The sequence below is a fragment of the Stegodyphus dumicola genome, chromosome 2 (assembly GCF_044657685.1).
Source record: "Stegodyphus dumicola isolate Sdum_Otavi_A_Nest chromosome 2, ASM4465768v1".
Classification (NCBI taxonomy): domain Eukaryota; kingdom Metazoa; phylum Arthropoda; class Arachnida; order Araneae; family Eresidae; genus Stegodyphus; species Stegodyphus dumicola.
In genome coordinates this window covers 59762537-59777216 of record NC_140769.1, presented here as the reverse complement: position 1 = coordinate 59777216, position 14680 = coordinate 59762537, and the positions used below count along the sequence as shown (strand labels likewise).

Below are 14680 nucleotides of genomic sequence, written 5' to 3'. Positions count from 1 at the left end.
AAAAAATGTTTTTTTAATAAATTTATATCAAGATAATCATATGCTTGTCCTTTTATTTTCTTTTATTAAAAATTGTGTTTTATTGGGCTGTTGAATAATATATTATGAGGGGGCTCATTTTGGATGAAGTCATAAAAGAGTCCTTAATAGTGTAACAATAATTTATGAACTGGTTTAAGTTACACACAGACATTACATTTAACTTTAAGAAAATTGCAGAGCAATAGTCTGATATAACCTATCAGGTTCATCACTTGGCTTTTACTGGCATATTTCTTTGGCTACTCACTAGAGGGCACCCTCGTTGCTACAATTAGTTCAACAGTTTATATTAGCAGCAGAGTTTATTTGAGAAAATTGTTACAAACTGCTCCTCTAGCTCCACCGATGTCCCGGCAGGAAGACAAATCTGGAAGATTTGGGAGCTGTTTTAATATTGTCTCTAGTGTCAGGATTTTGGGCTTCCTGGGCAAAGGACCTCTCTTTGAAGCACTATGGAACCACAAGTTGTTGATTAGTTCAGGAATGCAAAGTAACTTTTGGCGGTCAATCTCTATTCCTGAGCGGAACAATGGGAGAAGTGCTTGTGTCTTTGAAAGGTGTTAGTGCGGACATAAGATACTTCCCTAAGGGTTCTGATGGTTTATCAAGGCTTAAAATGGCATTGGAAGTAGGTGATTTCTGTGTCATTACCAAGTGTGGACCATCACGCTTTAAACTTTGAAGTCATTTTGTTTTTTGCTAATGGGTGTAAATTGACCTATACTTTATCACCTGATGAATAAAACACTTGCTGTCTTCGTCATATTGCTTTATACATTGATTTTGCTTCATTTTGACACGTTCTCATATGTCCTTTGTAACAATTGTGAATCATTTAAGGTAAGGGAATATTTCAGGAACAAAGTTATTTTTGACCAGAGCTTTGAAAATGTGGACAACGACCTCGACAGTTCTCAGCTCTTTCCCGAACTGTAGGAATGCTGGTGTATGGCCTGTAGTGTCACAGATGGCTGTATTCATAGCGAAATAAATAACTGGGAGTTTCAAATGCCAGTTGTCATGTACATCTCGTATGCGCAAGATGAGGTTTTAAGTCTCTATTTTTCCGTTCCACAGAATTTGATTGAGGAAAGTAAATTGGTAACAAGTTTTTATTGATATTTAATGTGCAGCAAACTTGTTACATGATGGCACTGATAAACTGGGTTCCATTATCACTGATGATTCTTCTTGGTACACCATGCCGCCGCATGAATACTTCTTCGATGAGGGTTATAGCACAGTTGCATTCTGTAGCTTGAGCAAGAGGAAATAATTCAACCCATCACATAGCATAGTCTTTGACAGTGAAGATCCATTGTTTTCCAGTGCCAGTTTGTGGTAGTGGTCCTAACAAATTTATAGAGATGATCTCGAAACTTTGAGAAAAGGCAGCGGTTCTTAGCAGTCCAGCTGGCCTTTGGTTGGTAGCCTTGTAGCAGTTGCATTCAGAACAGCTTTTCACATATTCGAATACGTACTTTTTTATACCAGTCGAATAATCTGGCCAATAATACTTTTTCATACCAGTCTGGCAATTCATTGGAATGTTCCTTCCCCTCCATAATGTCCAGCCATTGGGTCATCATGGTGCTTTCATGTGATGGATTCATGCTCGGCAGTTAGAATGACTAACTGGGCCTCTTTTGAATCAGAGTGAGGGATGTATTGGTTGAGAACACCTTGATTCATTAAGAAGCCCTGTTCAGTCCAGTCGGCACATTCTTCAGTTTTCTGAGTGGATTCGAAACTTTCTATAACCTTTTTAAAATTTTCATCTTTAAGTTGGTATTGACGCATGTCTTTTGGATTTCTTGTGGGCATGTCCTCTACAGTTATATTTGAAATTGCACAAGGTAAAACTTCATGGTCAAAACTTGGACAGGACAGCATGTCAGCAATGATGTTTGCCTTTCCAGGGATGTAATGTACTTTCAGGTTGAAAGACTGAATTTCAAGTGCCCATCTAGCAAGTCGTCCGGTTGGAGACTTGTTCAAAAACCATTTTAAAGGTTGATGATCAGATGCTATAGTTACTTCTGATCCTTCGACGTAACCATGGAATTTCTTCAGGACTCATACGACAGCGAGGGCTTCTCGTTCAGTTGTCAAAGAGGTTTGCTTAGCCAAAGAAAGCAATCAGCTGGCATATTTGATAGGGTGGTCTTTTGACCCTTCTCCTTGAAGTAAAACAGCTCCAAAAGCATAATTGCTTGTGCCGAAGAGTACAAGGCTGAGTTCCACTTGCTTGCTTCAACACAGGAGATGTTATGAGGCAGCTTTTTAGAGTTTCAAGTGTTTTTTGCTGGCGGAAACCCCATTCTCATTCACTTTCTTCTTTGTTAGATCACTAAGGGGTCATGATATTTCTGCAAAGTTTTGTATATATCATCTAAGCTAAGAGTACATTTGAAGAAAGGATTGGAGTTTTTGACGTGTTTGGGAAGTGGAATTCTCTGGATAGAGGAAACTTTTTTTGGATCAACTTTGATTCCTTTTTGTGTGATAATTCACATGAGAAGAAGGGAAGTGGCACTTCTCTCTTTCATATAGTTTGAAGAGCAAAAACCTTTTGAAAATAGCTTTGAGATCAGAAAGGTGTTTCGTGAATGATTCTGACAAATCGATTTTATCATCCTTGAGGGTGGTTCGACATGAAAGGAGTAGAACTTGCCTCATGTAACAAGTCATCCGTTCTTGGAAGTGGGTAGGAATCCAGAACTGTGATTGCGTTCAGTTTGTGGTAATCTATGTAGAGGCATACTTTTCCATTAGGTTTCGGTATTAAAACAACTGGGGATGCTTAAGGTGATTCGCATTCTTCAATTATTCCTTCAGACAAAAGCTTGTCAATTTCTTCCTTTAAGATTTCTTTCTTGGCAGGATTCATTCTGTATGGTGGTACAGCTACTGGGAGTTGATTTCCGGTTTTAATTTGGTGTCCTATGAAAGGTGTTGCTTTTGTTCCTGGTTGGAACATAGTTGAATATTGCCTCAATATTTCATTTAACACTGCAGTGCTCGCGTGGCATATTGTTACGTTAAAGGTCGCGCGGCGTCTCACAGACTCCATGTATATCTTTGCTGTACTAATATATATTTAGGTAATTTAGTTCAAATTTATAAATGCAAAGGGATTATTGAAGTAACACATATATATTTGTGGCATCATATTACAAACAATATTTAACAAAACTTCAGTTTACAGTGAAACTTAATTTTATTCAACTTATGCAAATGCAACTGAAAAATACAAGTGAAATTATATCATTTAGGTAGTTGCACAAATTTGCTGAGCGTGTTCTAAACATAGAAATTTTTTACAACTGCAGCATTTGTACTTAGTGTACCTGTTCTTGGAATGGCCACATTCATGACATCTCTGCCTTTTAGTAGCTCGAGCCTCTTCTGTAAGCTGAACTGTACCCTCATCTGGGAAAAGGCTCTGAATATCCTGCTTGAGATTTCTGGTTAATGATGAACACTGAGAACGTCTACGCAAGGAATCATCAGCTAGATTACGACCTAAAAGTTTTAAAAACTCACTGCGTCTGGTGCTGATTGATAATTTAACTATAAAATATGACCATAGGCCATCTGTTCGTTTTCCTAGCGACATTGTAAGTGCTACACAACTGGTCAACAGTATCAACTCCTGATTTAGTTACGTTATAAAAGGTTATCGTCTGTGGCTTGTTTGTTTCAGATGATTCATCAATTGCATCATCATGATGCATAGTGGAGAGAATCAAAACCACCTTGTTTTTCTTAGTTACATAAGACATTAAAGTTGAGTCATTCTGAAACGCAAACAATGATGTTCCTACTTCCCGATTCTTTGTTTGCGTAAATTCTAGAGGAATTTCACTCTTATTCTTCCTCATGGTTCCAACCAAAGTAAGATTATTCTGAAGCAAAAAGTTAGCTAAATCTAACAAGGTGAACCAATTGTCTACAGTTATATTTCGACCTGTTCCTGAGATTACAGAACTCAGCCATTTCACAACATCTGCTGGTTTGTTACTAATTTCGAATGGACCTGCAGGCTGCTTGCCAGTATATATTTCTAGGTTTACAATGTAGTACATCCTAGCATCTACTAATGCAAATAATTTTATCCCATACTTATTTGGTTTACTAGGGATGTACTGCCTGAAGAAACATTTACCCCTAAAAGCTTCTAACTTTTCATCAATTGTACAATACTCTCCAACTGAATAAGCATTCTTACAATTTTCAACAAATGAAGAAAACACATCAAGTATAGGTGGTAAATTGTCAGTTATCTTTCTTATCTCTCGCGTGTCCTTATTGTCGAACCTCAAACAATATAAAAGGAACCTAAATCGCTTTTCAGACATTATTAGACGGCATAGCTCAATACCCATTTTATCAGAGGACCATATCTCCTTGGTATTTGCATGATTGTCTTTTCTAGAAGCACAAATGTATAATATGCCTAGAAGGGCTTTTATTTCAATTATATCGGTCAAATGGACATCCCTATCACGAGAATAATTTTCCTGAACTGTGGATATCTTTTCATTTGTGAATTTAACTATATTAGATAGCATGCCATTGTCGAAAAAACATGCCCAACATTGCTCCGGCGTTGGAGCATTCTTCGCAACACCTTTCACCCCTGGTAAATGAGTGACAATATTATGTCGCTGAGTGCGTATATTTTTAGGTGGGCAAACTTTTGGCCATTTTGATGATTTATTTCGGCCTAGGAAATAATTATTCTCAATGTAATCATCACTATTGCTATCATTGGAGTCTATTTCCTGCTCATTGTCTGTGTTTTCTTCTCTTGTTTCCACTCTATCTTCTTCTATATCACTATAATCATCAAACTCATCACCTGATTCATCTTCTTCCATAAGCATACGTAGTACTATTTCTCTATCACGTTCATTTGCCATATTGAATTTTTTTTAGAAGTCATCTTGACTCTAAAGGTAAGAAAATAACTAATAAAAACAATTGTTGCCCATAAAAATATAAATACGAGAAGAAATACATACATTTGACATTTAGAATTAAATATATTCACGAACAATTTCTTTTACCTATCACTAAAAAGATAAAACAAAAAACACTACTAAGGACAGCTGTTGATAATAAAAATTTAAAATGCTAAATATATACATTTTAAAAAACTTGCATTTAGAATCAAAAACGGTCGCGTGGCGTCTCCTAGACTCCAGTAGAGCACATCGGCTTATAACCTCTCCCTCTTAGCACTAAAATGAAAATGGCGTTGTTTCGGTGATTTCTACTTATTCATGTATAGTTGACAGAAAGGTAGATGGCAGCACAAGCTTGATCACGCATCCGTTTATAAAGCCATTTAAAAAAGAAACATCCCTGGCATCTGTAAGACGCCGTGCGAGCACTGCAGGGTTAATTGTGATCTTTGATGAGGCAATAGATGTTGTCCTTCACCTTTTACAGTACAGTGTCAACTTCCGATGTACATTTGGTTCGCTCATTGGGTTTAAAATCATCATTAATAAGATTTGTTTCAGATTATCATAGTAAAACCACCAGTGGTTTAGTATGTCTAAAACAATTCCAGCGCTTCTAAGAAAATCCGATTCTAAAAGTGTCCTGTTACCCTTTGCTGAGGGTAGCACAAATAAAGTTATATGGAATGATCTTCCTTGAATGTGAATGTCTACTTGGGTCATATGGACCTCTTTGCCTCTTTGAATGCCGTCAGTGAGAGTGAACTTCATAGTAGTTTTCATAAATTCTGTTCCATCTTCGTTCAAAAGATTATATAATATTTCTCCTACAATAGTGTCTTCATGTGAGGTTTCTCCACAGACAATGCCAGTAAGTTTATAGCTTTGAAGTCAACTGATTCTTTACTTAAAGAAAGAGAACATGTTGAACATTTAGCCATAACAATGTCTGATTTTCCATAACCATTACAAGTAACAGTTGGTTGATCTTCTCTCATACCAGAATTCCTTGTTGCTGAGTTTTTAACAATTTGAGGGTTATTTTTATAATTTTTGGGACCATTACCTTGAGAAGATTTTGGAATGTCCTTACTGATGTTTATACTTCTGATGTTTTCAACTTCTTCATATAAATCCAATTTATCAGCCAGTTGAAGAGGATCAGTCCACTTGGACCAATGATCCACAAAATATTCTCTATACTCAGAAGGGACTGCCTTTTAATTTGATCCATTATCAGATCCTTTAACTTCTCAAAAGTATTGAATTTTAATTTGCCAATCCAGCCATCAAAGAAACTGCTCAAAGTAAAAATTTTCCTTTGTACTATCAGGACTTTTGTGATGCTGCAAAAATAACTGTCAGAGTTTTTCAGCACTTAATTTAAAACACTTTAAGAGAATTTGTTTGATGTAGTGATAATCTTGAGCATCAACAGCAGACTCCTTTGCAGTTTTTTTGCAATGTCATTAGTTATCAAACCTAAGAGATACACTACCCATTTCTCTTGAGGTATGTTCAAAATTGTAGTTGCTTTTCCAATAAAGTGGGAAAAAGGCTCATGTCATTAGTTTTTGGATTAAAGTGAGGAATTTTTAATTGTAACTTAGGGATATCCATGTTGGTGAGTTTCAAAGCAGGTCATTCATAATTAGCACCTGAACTAGCTATTTGCATTATCATTTTTTCAATCTCGTGTTTGCTTTCTTCTATTTCTTTCTTTTCATTATATTTGCTTTCTTCTGTTTCTTTTCATTCCGCAATTATGCTAAAAAATAGATCTTTGTAAACTCTTCATTATATCCCTTACTCATTAAAATGGCATCCTTAATATCAACTATTGTCATTTTTTCAGTAATATATGCACCAAGTTCACTTGCTAGAACACACATATTTTGTTTATGTCCTTTAGCAAAAAATGACATAGTGACCTGTTTTACTTAATATAAATTCTTTGATAAAAAAAACGCTTTATTATTTCACTAAATAGAAGGCTGTAATGAGGTCACCTTACCCAGAAAAGTTCTGTAACGTCATTTTACCACAGACTGTCGCTACACTAATGTCAATTAATACGACAAAAAATATAACAAATATGTCAAAATAATGTATGAAAAAAAGCACTCTCTTCCTTAAAAAAAAAAAAAAAATTTGCGAAAGAGACTCTATGCTACTGCAAATCATGAAATATAAACAATTTTTCAGCAACGTAACTGGTAATGCAAGAAAAAATGTCAATAAATATAACCATTATAGAGGCACAGAGGTAATAATATCATTGAGCTACTGGCTTGTCACGAAATTGAAACTACGTTTATAAGATTGAATACATTCAGCATGCTATACATAACAATTTCTAATACAGAATTTTTACTTCTAAAATGCCTCACTTTAAATATATTACACCTTTTTATGTTTTACCACATTTACCATTTTGAAACAAAACTGGTTATGATTATACAGTTCTCATGCATGCATTATGTGTAAAGACATAATATTCATAAAAGTTACATACTTTAAGATCACAGTAAAGTATTTTTGCGTTTTCATATTTAATTAGTTTCATGTTTTCAACATTAAGAGTTGACACATTACATAATATTAGTGTTTAAATGCAAAACAAATTATATTACGGTCAAAAGTCGTTAATCCGGACTCGTCGGGACTTCGGCGATTACGGATTATCGATTTTTCCGGATTATAGATCATCAGTTTAAATCTGGTAAGATGGCATGCAGAAATTACAAAATTAAAAATATGAAATTTTTAATTTATGAAATAAAGAACAATTATGATCTAAAGGGTATCAAAATTTACAAAAAGAAAAAGCTTAATATTTATTTGTTTACTTTATTAAACATTTTTTTCAATGTAAGTTGTTTAAGTTGCTTCATTTCATGTAATAATACTTTTATTAAACAGACATAATTTCTTGTTTAGTTACAAAGTTAGTTACAACGCGACGCATGCGCAGAAAGTTTGTAGCTTTGAGGTCCGGATTATGGGTGTCCGAATTAAAGACTTTTGACTGTATTGAAAATAACTATTTGTTGCTTATCAGCCATCAGAGTGGAGGAAAAAAAAATTATACCTGACGGGCAAGTTTTAGGAGCTGGATCCAATGGGTGTGGATGCAAGTACTATTTCTGAAAAAGAAACTAAGCAAAAGCCAAATGAATAATCTCAAAGTTAAACATTAATGTTGGCATCAATTATCAGGGGGGTTGTTTTGGATGTGATCATAAAAGAATCCTTTATAGTGTAGCAATAATTTATTAACAGATTTAAGTTACACATGGACATTACATTTAACTTTAAGAAAATGGCAGAGCAAGAGTCTGATACAGTCAAAAGTCGTTAATCCGGACACGTCGGGACTTCGGCGATTCCGGATTATAGATCATCAGTTTAAATCTCGTAAGATGGCATGCAGAAATTATAAAATTAAAAATATGAAACCGTAATTTATGAAATAAAGAACAATTATGATCTAAAGGGTATCAAAATTTACAAAAAAAAAAAAAAAAAAGCTTAATATTTATTTGCTTACTTTATTAAACATTTCTTTCAATGTAAGTTGTTTCGTTTTATGTGATAATACTTTCTCTTTAATTCTATAAACAGACATAGTTTCTTGTTCAGTTACAAAGTTCCGTTCCTCAAGTCCCGTAATTGCTGTGCCGAGAATACCGACTAACTTGTCAATCGAAATTTTTTCATTTTCACTAACCTCTCTGTCACCTTCTTCATGTCTTTATCCATTTTTTGCTGCAATTCCACTTTTTGTTTGATGGACATCGAAACATACTTTCGTTTTGTAGATCCTTTGGGAGCTCCAGCATCGGAAATTCTATTTGATATAATCGAAAGTTCAAGTTTACTTTTATAAAATTGCTCTTACAGTCTGCAGAAAATAATAAGCCGGATCCAACTCGAAGATTAAGGAACAACGCAATCATCATTATTAACTGAAATAGATAATTAGATAATTTTAGCCTATACCGTCCGTTATACATAAAACACGCACGCGAAAACGTATTCTGCGCTTGCGCACATGCATATGCGCAGTCGTAAAGGTCTTACGTGCACGCGTAAACGCCAATGCACATGTGTCAACGCGGCGCATGCGCAGAAAGTTTTTAGCTTTGAGGTCCGGATTATAGATCATTCCGGATTATGGGTGTCCGAATTAACGACTTTTGACTGTATTAGCTATCAGGTTCATGACTTGGCTTATACTGGAGTATTTCTCTAATTACTCACCAGAGAACAACCTCGTTGCTACAGTTAGTTTAACAGTTTATTTTAAAGGATTGGTTACAAAATATTGGTTTTTAATAAAGAAAATTAAGTGTTTATGTTGTATTTAAAATAAATAGTTTGAAATGAATGCCATAATTTAATTTTCTTCTGTGTTATATCTATAGTATCAACAAATCTAAATTCATTTTGATCTGCACCTGTATTCCTACAATATTTAGGTATCATTAAAGAATGCTGGTTAATTTTTATAATTACAGCTGAATAGTGACTATCATGTGTTCTGGGATCAGTAAAAAGTAAAACAATAGGTATTTACAGATTTGCTATTTCCTCTTGCGTTGTCTTCAACAACAGTGCAAGAAAGTAACAAATGCATTTTTTGGGAACATGCCATCATTACAATAGTTTTGAATTTCTGAAAAATGCTATAAAAACATTCTCTTCTACAGCTTGATGTAAATAAATATGTCTAGATATAAAAGAAATATCCATAATTTGTGCTGTATTCTTTTAGGTTAAACTTTTGTGGTAGTGATTCTGTAGTATTCTGTGAAAATCTGTTAAAAGTTCCAAATACAATATCACTTCCATTTTATCATTTATAGTCAAAATCCTAATCATGTTGTCCCAATCATGATTGTAATTACATCGCATGTGCATATATATGTTTTAAATACCAAACCTGAGAACCCGAGAGGATTTGTATCATACTTTTTTACGAAAATCTGTTCAGAGCTTCAAAAGTAAAATATCACTTCTGATTTATCAGTTTAGCCAAGACCTAATATCTTGTTCCCTGTCACATAAACCACAAATTATTTTTATTTTTTTGTATCAATAATATAATTTTGATGTTAGCATTCTCAAATTGGCAACACAGAGAAAATGCTTTGATTCTAAAAGCTTGAAGTGGATATTTTATATTAATCTTTTACCCGTAATAAACTTTTAACTCTTTAAATGAATAAAAATTAAATGACTTGAGAAAAAGAACACTACTCGTTTATCTTTCATTGAAACAAATCCAAAAATCTACCAGTTGTTGCTGGGCAACAATCTTATGTTGTCATCTTATGAAGAAAGAGGTGATGCTAGCATTATTACATTAGTATTTTTTTATGATTTTAAAATGGAGCTAAATCAAGAATACCTTCAATGTCTAGAGTTAACACATGGAAATGAAGCTCTATCTTTTAACACTTATGCAATTTTGTGGAGGTCAAATTTCTCTCCTGGACAAAGAATATACTGAAGGAGCTTTGACAGCTATAGTACCAGCAAATATGTCAGCCATGTGAAAAATGTTATTCGGTTATAATGATTATCTATCAAATGATACAGATACAGAAACAAGCAGCCAGAGCAGCAGAATTTCACCACTGGTCATACAGCTTTAGTCTCACTGCCCTAATTTTGATGGAAAGCATAGCAAATGAATGATCCAAGGGTCTCCCACCCCCTCTTCCCATACGACCAAAGCACTTGAGAGGACTTTCAGCTACCCAGCATTTTAAGTGCCCCCAGCTGTACATACACTATACACTTACAAATATTCATGGCTTCTCCAGGGTTCAAGTCCATTGGTACGGTAATCAGCATCACTAACCACTATGCTTATCAAGGTGGCACCAAATAATATAGAAAGAACTTATCATTAGATCTGCTGTTATACATAAATTTATTTGTGAAAAACTGCTTATGAAAAGAATTAATTTGTCAATGGAACACCAAAAGCGGAGGATATCAGAATCAGTAAAGAAACCCTAAAATGCTGGACCATGTATTATTTCTAAAATCAAAACTAGTGTTGAAATACAGAATATTTTTCTAAGTTCCAACACGTTAAGAAAGTCAGGTATGAGTCTTTGAAGATGATCCAAAACCAACAATAGTGAAAAACAGTCAGCAATGAAAAAAGCCGATTTCTTAAGAAAAGCAGGTCTGGGTAAAGCCCGCAAGGACAGTAACAGTTAAGTGATACACCCCAAACAGTCTTCCAGAAAGTCTTCAAGAAGTGAATATTAGGGGACTAATGCTTCATCATAATATTGCATCTTCTGCTTCAGGTGCAGGTAAAAGTGGTCAAGATAACATAAATTCACAATTGGTCATTCAGGTATAGACCCACTTGTGCTTTTTCTACTTCAGCAAGACTGACAGTTGAATTCTTTAACAGGAACACACCGGAGTGATAAAACATCCACCTTATTCTCCTGATCTTGCTAAGTGTGGCTTTTGATTCCTTTCTAAACTAATACTAAGTTTATATGGTCATTGTTTTCATTCCAAAGATGAAATCTGTGAGGCTATAAAAACATATTTTCCATAGATTCCAAGAAATGGATAGCTTAAAGCATTTAATCTTTGGAAAATTCATCTATAAAAGGGCATTGATATTGGAAGAAAATACTTCTAAAATTTGGTAAGTTTAACTTGTATCACTTAGCTGAATCTCAAAATTTAATTAGGACCCTTGTACAATGTCTTTATCAGTTTTATGTAGGATCTTACTAATTTTTAATTGCATGAGGAAGTTTTCTAATTAAATTTGCTATGAGAAGCATTTTCTTCTTGATACTTTTACTTCATGTGGCTCTTATTTAAGTTACATTTTATCAGAGAGTATCAGACAATTAAAACTGTCATATTCATAACCTATCTTTTAATTCATTTCTTAAGCTGCAAGCATGGGTTTTGAATAAACTGTTCAAGATAACATTTATTTTTTAATTAGAAGCAAGATAGATAGTAAATCAAATTAATATTAGACATCATCAAAATAAAATTTTAGATGTTCATAATCTCAAACTGTAACAGAATCAACTCTGTTCGAGTATACAACATCAGCTTTTAGAGCCCACCAGTGGTTAAATATCTAGCTCCTGAGAACATGTAATCCATTTCGTGTTATATTTTTGCTGAGGGAGGTTTGTTGTTTAATCCCATGCAGAACGGGAATATGAGTATATTTCTGTTAAAAAGTCTTTCTTGAATCCTGTTGTAGGTAGCTGTCATATGCTTTTCTTTACTTAACATAAACTAACACATTTTGCAGTTTTAAACATTGTGATTTTGATCATAAGATTATTTTCTGTTATTCCGAAGATAAAAGTATTGTAACAAAATCACATCTGGCTATTGTATTGAAATTAATGCTATATTTCCAGTGACAAACAACAGTCTCAGGTACTCTTTTATTATCGGGACTGGTTTCAGAAATGTATTGCTGAAAAATGCCCAGTAGTGATGAGGTAGCTTCCTAATTGAGTGGGCTTAGGGTTTCAAGAAAGTTGTAGGGAAAGGCAGGGTTGCCAGGTCTGGTACAAAATTGCCCATTTGGCAACAAAATGGCAATATAGCATAAGCGAAGTAAGAACATTCTAGAACGCATTCTTGGCAGTTTTCCTCCAGAATGTTCCTAAAGGTAGGATAAAGTTATATAGTCAAAAGTCTTTAATCCGGACTCGTCGGGACTTCGCCGATTATCGGATTATCGGTTTTTCTGGATTATAGATCATCAATTTAAATCTGGTAAGATAGCATGCAGAAATTATAAAATTAAAAATATGAAACCGTAATTTATGAAATAAAGAGCAATTATGATTTAAAAGGTATCAAAATTTATAAAAAAAAAAAGCTTAATATTTATTTGTTTACTTTATTAAACATTTCTTTCAACACGCGCATGCATAAAGCATACATTACGCATGGTTGAAATTAGAAAATTGCAACCAGAAAACTATTTGATGTGTATTCATGATATTTATAATGACGAGGAATTTGATTTAAATCATATCAAAGACAGAGTACATCGAGTTGAAATACTACATTTAGTAAAGAATTATAAGCTGAATAGAATAAAAACATCTGCCCTAAAGATAAGGGTAGTGCTGACAGATCAACTTTCAGTTCATTGCGCTCCGCGACGTTTCCGCCCACCACCGCAGAGCAGCGTGAAATTGATAAACAGATTTTGGAATGGTTAGAAAAAACGATATGCCTTTACCCATTTTTTGCAGCAATTCCACTTTTTGTCTGAGGGACATAGAAACATGCTTTCGCTTTCTAGATCCTTTGGCAGCTCCAGAATCAGAAATTCTTTTTGACATAATCCAAAATTCAAGCTTGCTTTTATAAAATTGCTCTAACAGTCTGCAAAAAATAATAAGCTGGATCCAATTCAAAGATTAAGGAACAATGCAATCTGCAACATTAACTAATATAGATAATTTTAGCTTAGCTTATACCATCTGTTATACATTAAACGCGCATGCGTAAACTTATTATGCACATGCATAAAGGTATATGCATATGTGTAAATGCATAATGCGTTTACGCATGCGCAGAGAGTTTGTAGCTTTGAGGTCCGTAATATAGGTCATTCCGGATTATGGACGTCCGGATTAAAGACTTTTCACTGTATGTAACCTATCTGTACATGGTGAGAGTAATATGATGAGTTCAGTAGTAGTATCAGTAGTGTTAGTGCATAATAGAGTATCTTGAGTTATTTTGCATAACAGAGTAGCTTGAGAGAAATCAACTGAGTCGGGAGCTGTACTTTAGTGCTTTGCTGTGAAGCTGTTTTCTCCGTTATAACCTGAAGGCTGTGTTGCTGATTGATTCAGCATGTTCCTCGTAGTTTCTCAATGACTGTAAACAGGTCTTTGGAAATGTCCTATGTAATACTGGCGAATAAATTGTGTTTCAATTCTTCATCGAGTGTTATCATCAATTACTCCAAATCCTTGAACTCGTAGAATGCAACATTATGTATGGATGTATGTGTTCATGAATGTGTGTATATATGTACCAACATATGTATATGTGTGTGTATATATGTACTAACATATTGTTATGAAATGTACAAGCGCAGTAAGAAGGATTCCCCGCAAAGCAGGTTTAGGGTTGCCATAAAATGGGAATGGAAGGCAGGATTGCCACATTTGGCAAGAAATCGCCTATTTGGTGACAAATTTGCGATATGTTATGGACGGATGGAGAACCTTCTGGAACGAATTCTTATCCCAGAATGTTCTCGAACACCAGCCAAAAGCTATATAAACCCTGCTGGTATGCGGAGAGTTAGTTAGTATCGAGTTGGTGTCTCATCTAGCGAGTCAATCCCTGCGGAGTCGATCGAGTTGACAGCCAGGCAGCGAGTGCCGACTGGGTCGTCAAGTGCACCGAAAGAGTCTTGTAATGTATCGCGTTTAGTGCATCATCGAGAGAACGTGTTGAGCTCCAGGAACAACTGAACCTAAGAGTCGGGAGCTGTGCTCTGTGTTGTCGAGTGCATCGCGAGTTGTAGCGTGGAGAGTTTGGAGAGTACGTGGAGTTCCGAGAACGACCAAGCAGAGTCAGAAGCTGTACTCTGGTGCTTTGCAATGAAGCTGTCTCCACCG

At 34.8% G+C, this 14680-nt stretch overlaps 1 protein-coding gene across 3 annotated transcripts in view; it reads left to right on the top strand.

Annotated features, from left to right (window-relative positions):
* Window positions 1-14680, top strand: part of LOC118193410 (uncharacterized) — a 74217-nt gene that overhangs the window by 21714 nt on the left and 37823 nt on the right. Inside the window, exon 2 of one of the 3 annotated variants that reach the window (XM_035364491.2) lies at window positions 11605-11697. The exons of the other annotated variants lie outside the window; for them this stretch is intronic. The gene's annotated coding sequence lies outside the window, so the exon portion shown is untranslated. The remainder of the gene's footprint in view (window positions 1-11604; window positions 11698-14680) is intronic. 3 annotated transcript variants of the gene reach the window in all.